The sequence below is a fragment of the Cyanistes caeruleus genome, chromosome 1 (genome assembly GCF_971803275.1).
Source record: "Cyanistes caeruleus chromosome 1, bCyaCae1.hap1.1, whole genome shotgun sequence".
Taxonomy (NCBI): Eukaryota; Metazoa; Chordata; class Aves; order Passeriformes; family Paridae; genus Cyanistes; species Cyanistes caeruleus.
In genome coordinates, this window is record NC_141701.1 from 77015625 (window position 1) to 77026290 (window position 10666).

At 39.4% G+C, this 10666-nt stretch overlaps 1 long non-coding RNA gene across 1 annotated transcript; it reads left to right on the forward strand.

Moving 5' to 3' along the window:
• Positions 1-759: 759 nt before the first annotated feature.
• LOC147655625 (uncharacterized) lies at positions 760-8258 on the forward strand. The gene is made up of 2 exons (XR_015289501.1): positions 760-841; positions 1187-8258. It is a non-coding gene; the product is annotated as an uncharacterized LOC147655625 (long non-coding RNA).
• Positions 8259-10666: the final 2408 nt, after the last annotated feature.

Here is a 10666-nt window from a genome sequence, read left to right on the forward strand (position 1 = left end):
GATTTGCACACATCCAGGAGCAAGAGTAAATTACGGTATCTAAACAGTATCTAAACTCCTCTCTCTCGCAATTGCTGCACAGTTTTTCACCATTTCTTATATATATTATGATCAAGATGCCAGCAGCCTTGCTGATGGTCTCAGCTTTTGCTACCAGCAGGTCTGTTTTGGAGGTCGAACTGGGTCTGTACAATACAGGGGCAGCTTTCTCTTGCCACAGAATCCACCTCTTGCTATTAAAACCTTTCTGCATAAACCAAATAAAAATATCTATCATTGAAATAACTTTTTATTAAAACCATGTACCAAAAGATCCTTGTTGATGTCCTGTCTCAAGAAAGGAAACATTTCACAGACAAACTTCCAGAAACAGAAACATAACCTCATTTTCTCATGAGCAACCTATGTAGAGTAGGAAAAGAGACAATTGTTGTATTGCATCTGCGAAGTCCCTCAAGACTGAGAAGACATCAAAGAACAGTAGTAATTAATATTTATTCAGCCTGGTAGTTCTTCCTGTCTTCTTGGGGGTCAAGGTGGATAAATGCAGTTCTTCCCTGTACATGTCTCTAGCAAGTTTCCTAAGATGTGGAAAACTCTGTAGGTTGCTGTGCTGGCTTGGCATTGATTTTTGGTGAAGAGGGAAAAACGTCAGCCACGGAAGTGATTCTCTGTGGGAATCTGCGAAGAGCTTCCTCCGTGCCTGACAAAACCAAGCAGCGACCGGTTTTGAATATTGACGACCTGTTAAACCACTTGAAAGAGCTGATTCCGCCTCTGTGGCACGCACATTTAAGGATGAACAAAGCCCGGGAAATCTCTCGTTTCCAGCCTTGCAGAGGTAACCGGGCCCCAGTCGGGCCGGTCCCGCTCCGCCACGGCCTGCATGAGCTGGCGGGGCCGGGCCGGACCCCAGCGGTGGCCGGGCGAGAGATGGGAGGCTGTGGGGCCCCGGCCGAGGCTGTTGTCTTGTCTGACACAAAGCCCTGCCCCACCGCCGAGCCCGGGTCCGCTGGGCCCCGGGAGCAGCTAAGGGCCGGGTCTCCTTACCCCCAGTGTGGTCAGACCGGCCCGCGGCTCAGCTAAAACTCTGCTGCCGCTGAGAAAGTGCCGGTCAGGGGGAGGGGAAGCCCCCGGTGTGCTGGCTCTGAGTGCTGAGATCCTGCTTTCCTCCGCCGCCCGGCAGAGATCCCATTGCCCTCGGCAGGACTTGGGCAGGATATCAGCTGGGTGCAGATGAGACCCGCTGACATCAGTCTTCTGTCGAGGGAAAGAAAAGGAAAGAGTGAAGACACGTAGCGGACAGCATAAAAACAAGAAGGTCAGAAAGGAGCTGAATCCCAGATGGGAGGAGAATAAAATACCTTACTCGTGGGCTGAAATTCTTTGTAAGGCCATGGTGATAGACTCTAATATGTTCGAATATCCTTATACTTCATGAAACATGGGGGTGGGGCATTCAAACTGTACACGTGAGCAAAAGCAGCCATGTGGAAGTAAGCAGATGTAGAGGTAGCTGTGATCCAAATGAGAAGCTTGAAAAGAGAGGTAAGAGTGATTAAAACCCTCTACCCCAGGGAGGAAGAAGACCTCTCTTCCCAGAGAGAAGATGATTTCAGAGATAGATGAACAAGAACCTTTGCTTTTGAACAGCTCATTCTTAAAATAATACCCCATGAGTTGACATGGCCCATGAATGCAGCTGTGGGAAGGCTGAAGAACATTGGAAGGATTTTAACACTGCAAACTGATTTTACCTTTCCCAGGCAGCTGGTTCACTGTGACACTGAAGCCACGAGGGAACTGTTTCTTGTGGAGGAGTCTCCATGACATGGCAAGAGAGACTTCTCTCCCTAAAAGAACTGAAGAAAGATTATTCTAGAAGTGGTAAATTGACTAAAAATACCAAGTTTGGTCTCTTTACATTGTCACTGGGAAAGGAGAGAGGAGTTTGGGGGAGAGGCAAAGTGTTCTGAAGGTTTTATTTTGATTCTCATTTTTTCTTTTAATTCTGTTAATAAAGTTTTCTTTATACCCTTTTAAGTTTTAAGCCTGCTTTGCTCTCCTCCTAATCATATCTCACAGGAGGAAATGAATAAATAATTCTAGTGGTTGCATGAACATTTGGTCAGCACCAAACCCACTACAGTTACACAAAAACATCTTTATTTATTATTTCAAAATTAAGGTGTCAATATATGCATCCATTCTTTTCACTAAGGCTTCCTGTTAACTGTTTAAATGATATTGTCTGGAAAATGAGAGCAACTATGAAAGAGACTATGTTTTTTTTAGTCTATTACAGTGGAGGGCCAAATAATGCAGTGTCATTCTTATAGCTGGACTCTATATAAAGTTAGACTTTGCTCACTGTTAGGGCAGTTATACGGTAGACTGCCTACACAGCTTTAATTGCAACCAAATGTAACAGCAGCCTTCAGAAGGATATCACCCACATCTATTTTTACAGATGTGAAGATGATTATGAAAAATAAGTCAGAAATAGAACAATGTGTGAGAGAGTAAAACAACAGGGTGTTGTTATTGCTGAGATGGCTTGTATCCAGCAACAGTACACAGTTTCAAGTTATTCTTAAAATTTTATGATGCTATTTAGCACATTTAAATATAGATGTAGATTATATTCAATATTAGGAAAGCAATACAGATTAAGATAATACAGAATCTACTATACTAAAACATCTGTTCAGTGTATTATATTAGTCCCATAAAGTTAGTTGTAAGCCCATGAAATTCTCAGGCTTTTTCTATCACCTGAAAATGTCTTATAAGGAAACTAGGACCCAGGTCTCACATTATTGGAGCAAAAAGAAAAATGACTATTGGCTTTTGAGAGCATTTGTATGAATATTTCAAAATACTTATTTGAAGCTCTGGAAGTTCCAACTTTTTTGAATGGCACCAGCATTAGAGTTAATATACTTTATTTCAGAGGAAGGGGCTATTTTTGGATTAGCCTTGAAAAACATCAATCTTTATGATCTCTTACAGCTGAACATATCTCAATGGTGTTAATTACATTTGGAATTAATATTTTCAAAACTCAGATTCTGTTTTGCTCTTTTGATGTAAGCCTCGTTATTGATTATCAAGTGGGTAGATGAAGAAGCTTTTTTGATACTGTTCATCCACAATTATTAGCTAAATATCATTGTCTAAATATAATGTATTTTTAGTATTCCGTTAATGTATTTGGAAAAGAAGAGGGAGTCACATTTACAAAAACATTGAGGATTTCTTGTATTTCTAAATAGATACTAATATTTCATATCTGAAGTGGTGAAAATAGGTATTTGTATATATTACAATACTATTGCAATGTCAGTTCCATTTTCAGTGGTGCAGGAGGTAGGGGGAAAGGAGAAAGAAGAGCTGTGAAACTGCGTCTTTTTACATTTATCATGCAATGCAGTAATAGTGCATGAAGTAAGATTGCCATTGCTTCCTTAATATAATTCACCCTACCTTTCACTTGTACTTCCAGAAAATCAGTCTTGCAGAGTTACATAACACATAAGTGCTAGGCTTTTTACACAAGTAGAAAGGATGGTGATTGTCTCAGAAAATTTACTTCCTACTGTGTTTATTTCCACTGAAGCTAAAACAAAATTGATTGAAAAAAATAGAAGCTGGGATAATAGAAGAAAGGAAAGGAAACATGAATACCAAGAAAAAAAAAAATTTGAAAGTTAGCAAGTTATGTGGTGAGAAAAAATAAAGTATAGAAGAGAGACACATTCTTCTTCTCTATGTAAAGAAGAATTATGGTACTGTCTCTAATGACCAAATATTAGACAATTTTCCTTGTCTATCAGAATAAGAGGGGAGGCTGGAGAACTATCACAGAGGGAAGCAGTGTCCTTTTTGTAGCTTCTGATCCTAGTAAGTGCTGTTCTGAGGCTTCTCCTCATTGGTGTTTCATGCAACATCTCTGGACAAGTCACATCTCCCACAGTATCTGGGTCCTTTGCAGCATTATATATACTTCTATCTTCACAAGGCTATCTCACCGTCTTACAGATGTTGCAAAAAAGCAGCTGGTGATAAATTAAAAATTTGAAGCAATTTTACCATTAAGAGTGGTTGTTCTCATCATTTAGGGTAAGGGGAACCAGGAGGGTAATTTATTTTCAGTGGGCTATCCAGTTATCATCTACACAGAGTAAAGAGAGTGAGGTGGATGAAGGAAGGGCGGGCACAGACACGACGTTGGCAGCAGGTTGCACAATAACGGTCCACTGTTTCTATTAGCTCCTACTGCCCGCAAGGGTATCTTACTCTGAACTGAAGATTCCTGGATTTTGGCATTGACAGTGAAAATAGATGAAGGGCACACCTTTGTTTTCACATCAGAGAGAAATTTGTGTAAAGTGATTAGTTCTCTTCAAACAATCATCACAGAAGATATCTGAATTTCTAATGATGCAAGTTCCTGAGGGTAATTTTGACTGGTAGCTTTTATGAGTGAGGTAGGGTCCCTTCTGTTGGGGCAGAATGGGAAAATTATGTTTTCATGAAGTACATTTCACTTAATTTTTATGATTTAGCCTAGAAAAGAAAAATACAATTGCATCAATTATAAAGCTCAGAAAAGCTAGAAAAACTATCTCTCTGCAATTTTTCATCTCTTTATGAACTGTTATTGTGCTAGGAAAAGATAGCACACAATAATCCACAAAGAAATAACAGTTTCATTTCCCTTTTCCAAATTCTTCCCTCTTTGGAAACAGAAGTTATTTCTGAACAACAACATCCATTCTGTGATCTTAATAACATATGCTTCTGTGCCAGCATGATATTATGAAAATTGCTTTCAGTTTCAGTAGGAGCTGCAATCCTGCAGCACCTCTAAAAATTCATCTGTTTTTTAACCTTAAAAGGAAAAAAAGTGCCCACTTCTGAGTTATTGAAAATCAAATATATAGCAGTGAATGAATTAGAAAACAATATTATTGAAAGCAAAAAATTAGGATCTCTATATGCTGTGAAAACCCCAATCAAATTCACTTAGTTTTCACTATACAAGAATAGTAACATGGGTTAAAAACTCTGTTGTGAGGGAGGTTTGCATTCAGAATTGACAGGCCTCCTTTTAATACCCCAGTCATAGTGGAGCATGAGAGGAGGAAAATGACTAATATTTTTATTTTAGAGAGAAGGCAAAGACTACAGTGGCCCACCTATTTTCAGTGGAGGAGAGATACTCATTATGCAGTCATGTTAGAATGTCATTCAGGGTATAAAGGTTATGATTTTAAGTTGTCAGCAGAAACACATGCTCCCAGAAAAGATAAGGAACAAAAATGTTCGAAGCCTGAAGCTCACCCTATGAGTACAGGTTCACTTCCCCCAACACTTCAACCTCAAGAAAGAAGTAACTAAAAAACTAGAACAATTATCTGGGATAGGAGGACTCCAGTCATCCTTGCTTGCTGCTGTATAATTCACAGTAATCATCCAAATATGTCCTGAAATACCAGGAATACCCATAAAAAGTCCCCTGAAATACCTATACAATTGTTGGAAACTGTCTTTAAAGCTTGCAACACTGTCATGCAATGAAAAAATGGCTGTGCTGTGCAGAACCAATCAAATAGAAATTCTTTGTTCATAATAACAAAAAACATCTGTCTTCATCTGTCTATGGAGTTATTTCAGACAATTTAGGCACATTTTGAATTAAAAAGCTTAAAAATAATCAGTCAAGCTACAGATCCATTCCAGTCTAAGATTTGCATAGCCCAGTCACACAACAAGGTTTCAATACCTTAATTGTTGCTTAGAACAGGACATACTGCCCTAAAAGATTCCGAAAATATCTGTCCCAGTTGCTCATACTTAGTTCATACTAGTTAATACTAGTATACTAGTTAATATAACTAGTATACTAGTTAATACTAGTTAATACTAGTTCAGCAAATACTCAGGCCTCAGAAATCAAAAGAAATGGTTCAGTCCCTTGAATTCCCAAAACTAAATCTAGTTGTAATAGCCTGTATTGTGTCTTGGTCTAAAATAGTATTGATTTTTCCTCTAGAGACAAAATTAATGTTTGAAAAAAGACAAAAGAAAAAAATACTCCAGTCTCTGAACCTGATCCTCATTTTCAGCACTCAAGCAATAATTTAAGTAATATTTTTCTTCCATATATTTTCATAATTGGATTTGTGTGTCAAGGTTTTGGTATCCGGGCCAGGGGCTGTGGGACTGACTTCTGTAAGAAGAAGATAGAAGCTTTCTCCATGTCCGACAGAGCCAATGTCAGCCATCTCCGTGATGGACCCACTGCTGCACAAGACTAAGCCCTTCAGTCACAGTGATAGTGCCTCTGGGATAACACATTTAAATAGAGTGGAAAAAAGTTGCATAACTTCAGAAGGACTTTGACAGGCTAGAGAGGTGGACAGAGAATTATCTGCAATCCAAAAAAGGCAAATACAGGATCCTGCACCTAGTGAAGAATTTCCTCATGGCTGGGGGCCAGCCTGCTGGAAAGCAGCTCTGCAGAGAGGGACCTGGGTGCTGTGAGCCACAAGTGTGGCCAAGAAGGCCAAGAGTACCCCAGGGTGCATTAGGAAGAGCATTGCCAACAGAGAGAGGAAGGTTATCCAGTCCCTCAACTCAGCCCTGGTGAGACCTCTTTTGGAGTATTGTGGGCAGTTCCAGGCTCCTCAGCACAAGAGAGAGATGGATTTCCTAGAGTGGGCTGAACAGAAGATGACAAAGACAATTAAAGGACTGGAGAACTGGTCCTGTTCTGTCTCTTACAACCTGCATATCCGAACAGTTATTTTCATCAGGTTCAAGCATAAGCATTCTTTTAAACTTAAACTTTGTATACTGAGCATTTAAAAGGAGGCTTTCAGACATTCAGTTATGCAATATATCATTTCACTGGAAAATAGTCAAATTTGAGGAAAGGTTTTCTTGTTTCTTTCAGTTATTACTTTGTCATAGCAGCCCCTTGTTCACTGATTTATTTCGTGGTTTATTGTAAAACAACAGTGAATACACATGAGAAAGTGGCTCTTCTTCAGTAAATTGTAAGTGCTATCATTTTAAACAAAGAAACTATATTCTGGATTTTTCTTATAAGTGTTAATCTATTTTCTACTAAAGCATCTCACATATATTCTAACTAAAGTATGGGAAGAATGAGAATTATTAGCACAGTTTTTGTATTCAGTAAATTATTACATCAGTGTGAGTAGGCTTTCATATTGAAATCTATGGTCTGAATTTGTCTTTTTAAAATTTAAACAGATTAGTGCTAGTGCTATCATTCATCCAGCATTCATGGTTTCAAATATGCTACTGTGCTTTGTTTTGTGTAAAAGTCTAACTCTTAGAGAAACCCTTTAGGTGGAGTCCTGTATAATAATAATGTAATCATTGATGACATTATTCTGCAGGTCACATTTATTAGAGGCCACCTAAAACATCTTAGTGAACATTAAAGGTGACTGAAAACATTTAAGTTGCAGAAGTTAAAAGAATGCTCAGATTTTTCCCGCTCAAACTGAAATAAAAATGACATTACAAAGTATTTTGTTTGTTTGTCTGAGCTTGTACAAACATTATCCAGTATCTTCCAAGAAAATCTAAAACACTAGTATGGCTTTCTAATTTTGGCTAAAGATTGACAAATTATTTGAATAATTGTTTTCTAATTAAAAGATTTTGCAAGAATTCTCTTGACAATTTAATTTTGCGCTTTTTTAGTCAACTTTTGAGCTCAAAACATCTGGAATGTTTGTGAAGGTTAAAGTTTTGGTAAACATCCAATTTCAAACACATTAAAAAAATAAAATACCTCTTCCATATGTTGTACAAATCAGTGGTGATTTCTGTAGGCCAATCGCATGTGACCAGTACAACTTGCATCGATGAAATCTTTCATAGAATTGGAAACAAAGGTAGATACTGATTTTAATTTTTAATTCCTTAACTTATCTGTGGTAAAAAAAAAAATAGGACAATTGTTCTAGTCAGGACAGAGTTAATTTTTGCAGTAGCCAGAAGGGAGTATAGCCAAGACCCTGAGGTTATTCTATATTTTCTTACCTCATGTTGTGGAGGGAGTGGTTGGGGATTGCCAGGGGATTCTGTGTGAACGATTTGCCTCTTTCTTGTACCCTCTGCCATTCATATTGTTGCTGGTAAAGTTAGTTTTCTTCTCTCTTACTCCTATGTATAACTCTTAATTTTTAATTATGCAGTAAATTGTTCTTACCTCAGTCTGTGATCTTTTCCTTTTGTGCCTCTAGTTCTCTCTGTCCATCCACAAGGAAGAGGAGAAGGGGAGAGTGAGTGAGCAGAGCATGGTTTGGAATGTTTCAGTGGGAGCACTAAACTAACTTGGGGAACACCATTCCTAAACCATGACATCAGTGAAAAAAATAAACTTGTTCATGATCGATGTTTTTTTGCAGAGAGAGGGAGAGATGTGGGGCTGCTGAAAATTTCTGCCAGTATGAGAATGTGCTTGTTTTTCCAGTAGAGTGAGGGAGGCAATTATCTGTCCTGCAATCACACAGTAACCCTCATTGAGAGGTAACACAGCTGTTGATTTGCTAAGAAAACATTAATTAAAAGAATTAAAGGAAATGAACAACTAATGCAACCTGTCTACTAAATTATGAAGATTCATATTTAAATTGCATTTAATGATTAAATGGTAGCAAAGTGTACCAAAACCTTTTTTTTAATAAAAGACTAAACAAATTAAACTGGATCAGCAATAAAACCAACTCAAAACACACTTGACAAAAATCAAACATTATATTGCTTATTTCTGCAGTACACTAAAAATAATTGGTAAAAATTATTCTGATTTCAACACATTTGCAAATATAGAAAGTTACAAGCAGTAAGGTCAGCACCAATATTGGGCACCATAATGGCATTTCATAAAATGGAGACTGTTATTTGAAAAATTTATGATCAGAAACAGAACTGTTGCATTTCCGCAATATATTAATATGGTTTTTAATAAACTAGTTTTAAAAAGATGCCTAACATCTATTACAAGAGAAATGAAGACAAATAGTCACCAGCTCTCAAAGTTCCATCTACAATTTCTAATTCATAACCATCCTTTACAGTACCCTCAGTAGTCAAACAAGTGTGCTCAGAACCATGCCTTGACAATCATCAGATCTGAGCTCTTCCAGGGCTGAGGTGAGGGTCTATCTCAAGAACTTTTGAAAAAATAATTTTACTTCCTGCCTGCTTCAAAAAAGGTAATTGTTCAGCTTGTGTACCCCATCTACTATGCCAACAGCATCATGATGCCAGATTTCCACCAATATGGGGGACAAACTCAAGGTAAACCAATTACAATTTTCCTGGAAGTTCATCCAAACATTTTGGTGGTGAAAACAGTAGCCCACCCGAAGTGCATCTGCACCAATGCAGGAGGAAGTTGTTAGTGACCGGCTGTGCCACTTAGATACTCACAAGTCTGTGGGACTGGATGGGATTCACATGAGGGTACTGAGGGAGCTGTCAGAAGAGCTCATCAAGCCATTCCCCATAATTGTAATAGTCCTGGTTAAGTGAGGAGGTCACAGATGACTGGAGGTTGGTCAATGTGACGTCCATCTACAATGAGGGCCAGAAGGAGGATCTGGGGAACTACAGATCTGCCAGATTGCCCTCAGTGTCAGGGAAGGTTATGTAACAGATCATCTTGAGTGCAATCACACAGCACATACAGGACAATCAAGGGATCAGGCCCAGCCAGCATGGGTTTAGGAAAGTCAGGTCCTTCTTGGCCTGCCTGATCTCCTTTCATGACCAGATGACCTGCCTAAGGGATAAGAGAAAGGCTGTGGGTGTTGCCTGCCTAGACTTCAGCAGAGCCCTTGACATTGTTTCTCACAGGATCCTCTGGAAAAGTGTCAGCCCATGGCTCAAACAGGTGCACCATTCACTGGTGTAAAAACTGGCTGGGTGGCCAGGCCCAGTGGCAGTGAAAAGAATTCCACCCAGCTGGCATCCAGTCACTAGTGGTGTTCCCCAAGGCTCTATATTCTGCCCAATCCTGTTCAATATATTTATGGATGATCTGGATGAGGGCATCAAGTGTACCCTCAGTAAATTCACAGATGACATTAAGTTGGGCAGAAGGGTTGGTCTGTTGAAAGGCACAAAGGTTCTGCTGAAGGATCTGGACAGGCTGGACCAATGGGCTGAGGCAGGGTGCTGTTCAATAAAGTGAGATGGCAGGTCCTGCCCTTGGGTCGCAACAGCCCCACACAGTGCTACAGGCTGGGGACAGAGTGGCTGGGAACAGCCAAGTGGAAAAGGACCTGGGAGTACTGGTCAGCAGTGGCTGAACATGAGCCGGCCAAGAAGTCCAATGGCCTGTATCAGAAATAGTGTGGCCAACAGGACGAGGAAAGTGATTTTCTCCTGTATTTGGTACATTCGAGATCACATCTCGAATCCTGTATTAAGTTTTGGGACCCTCAGTTCAAGGAAGACGTTAAAGTGCTGCACCATGCACAGAGAAGGACAATAAAGCTGGTGAAGAACCTTGAGAACGAGTTATATGTGGAGCAGCTGAGGGAGTTGGGATTGTTTAGCCTGGAAAAAAAGGAGGCTCAAGAGTGAGTTTATTGCTGTCTACAACTACCTGAAA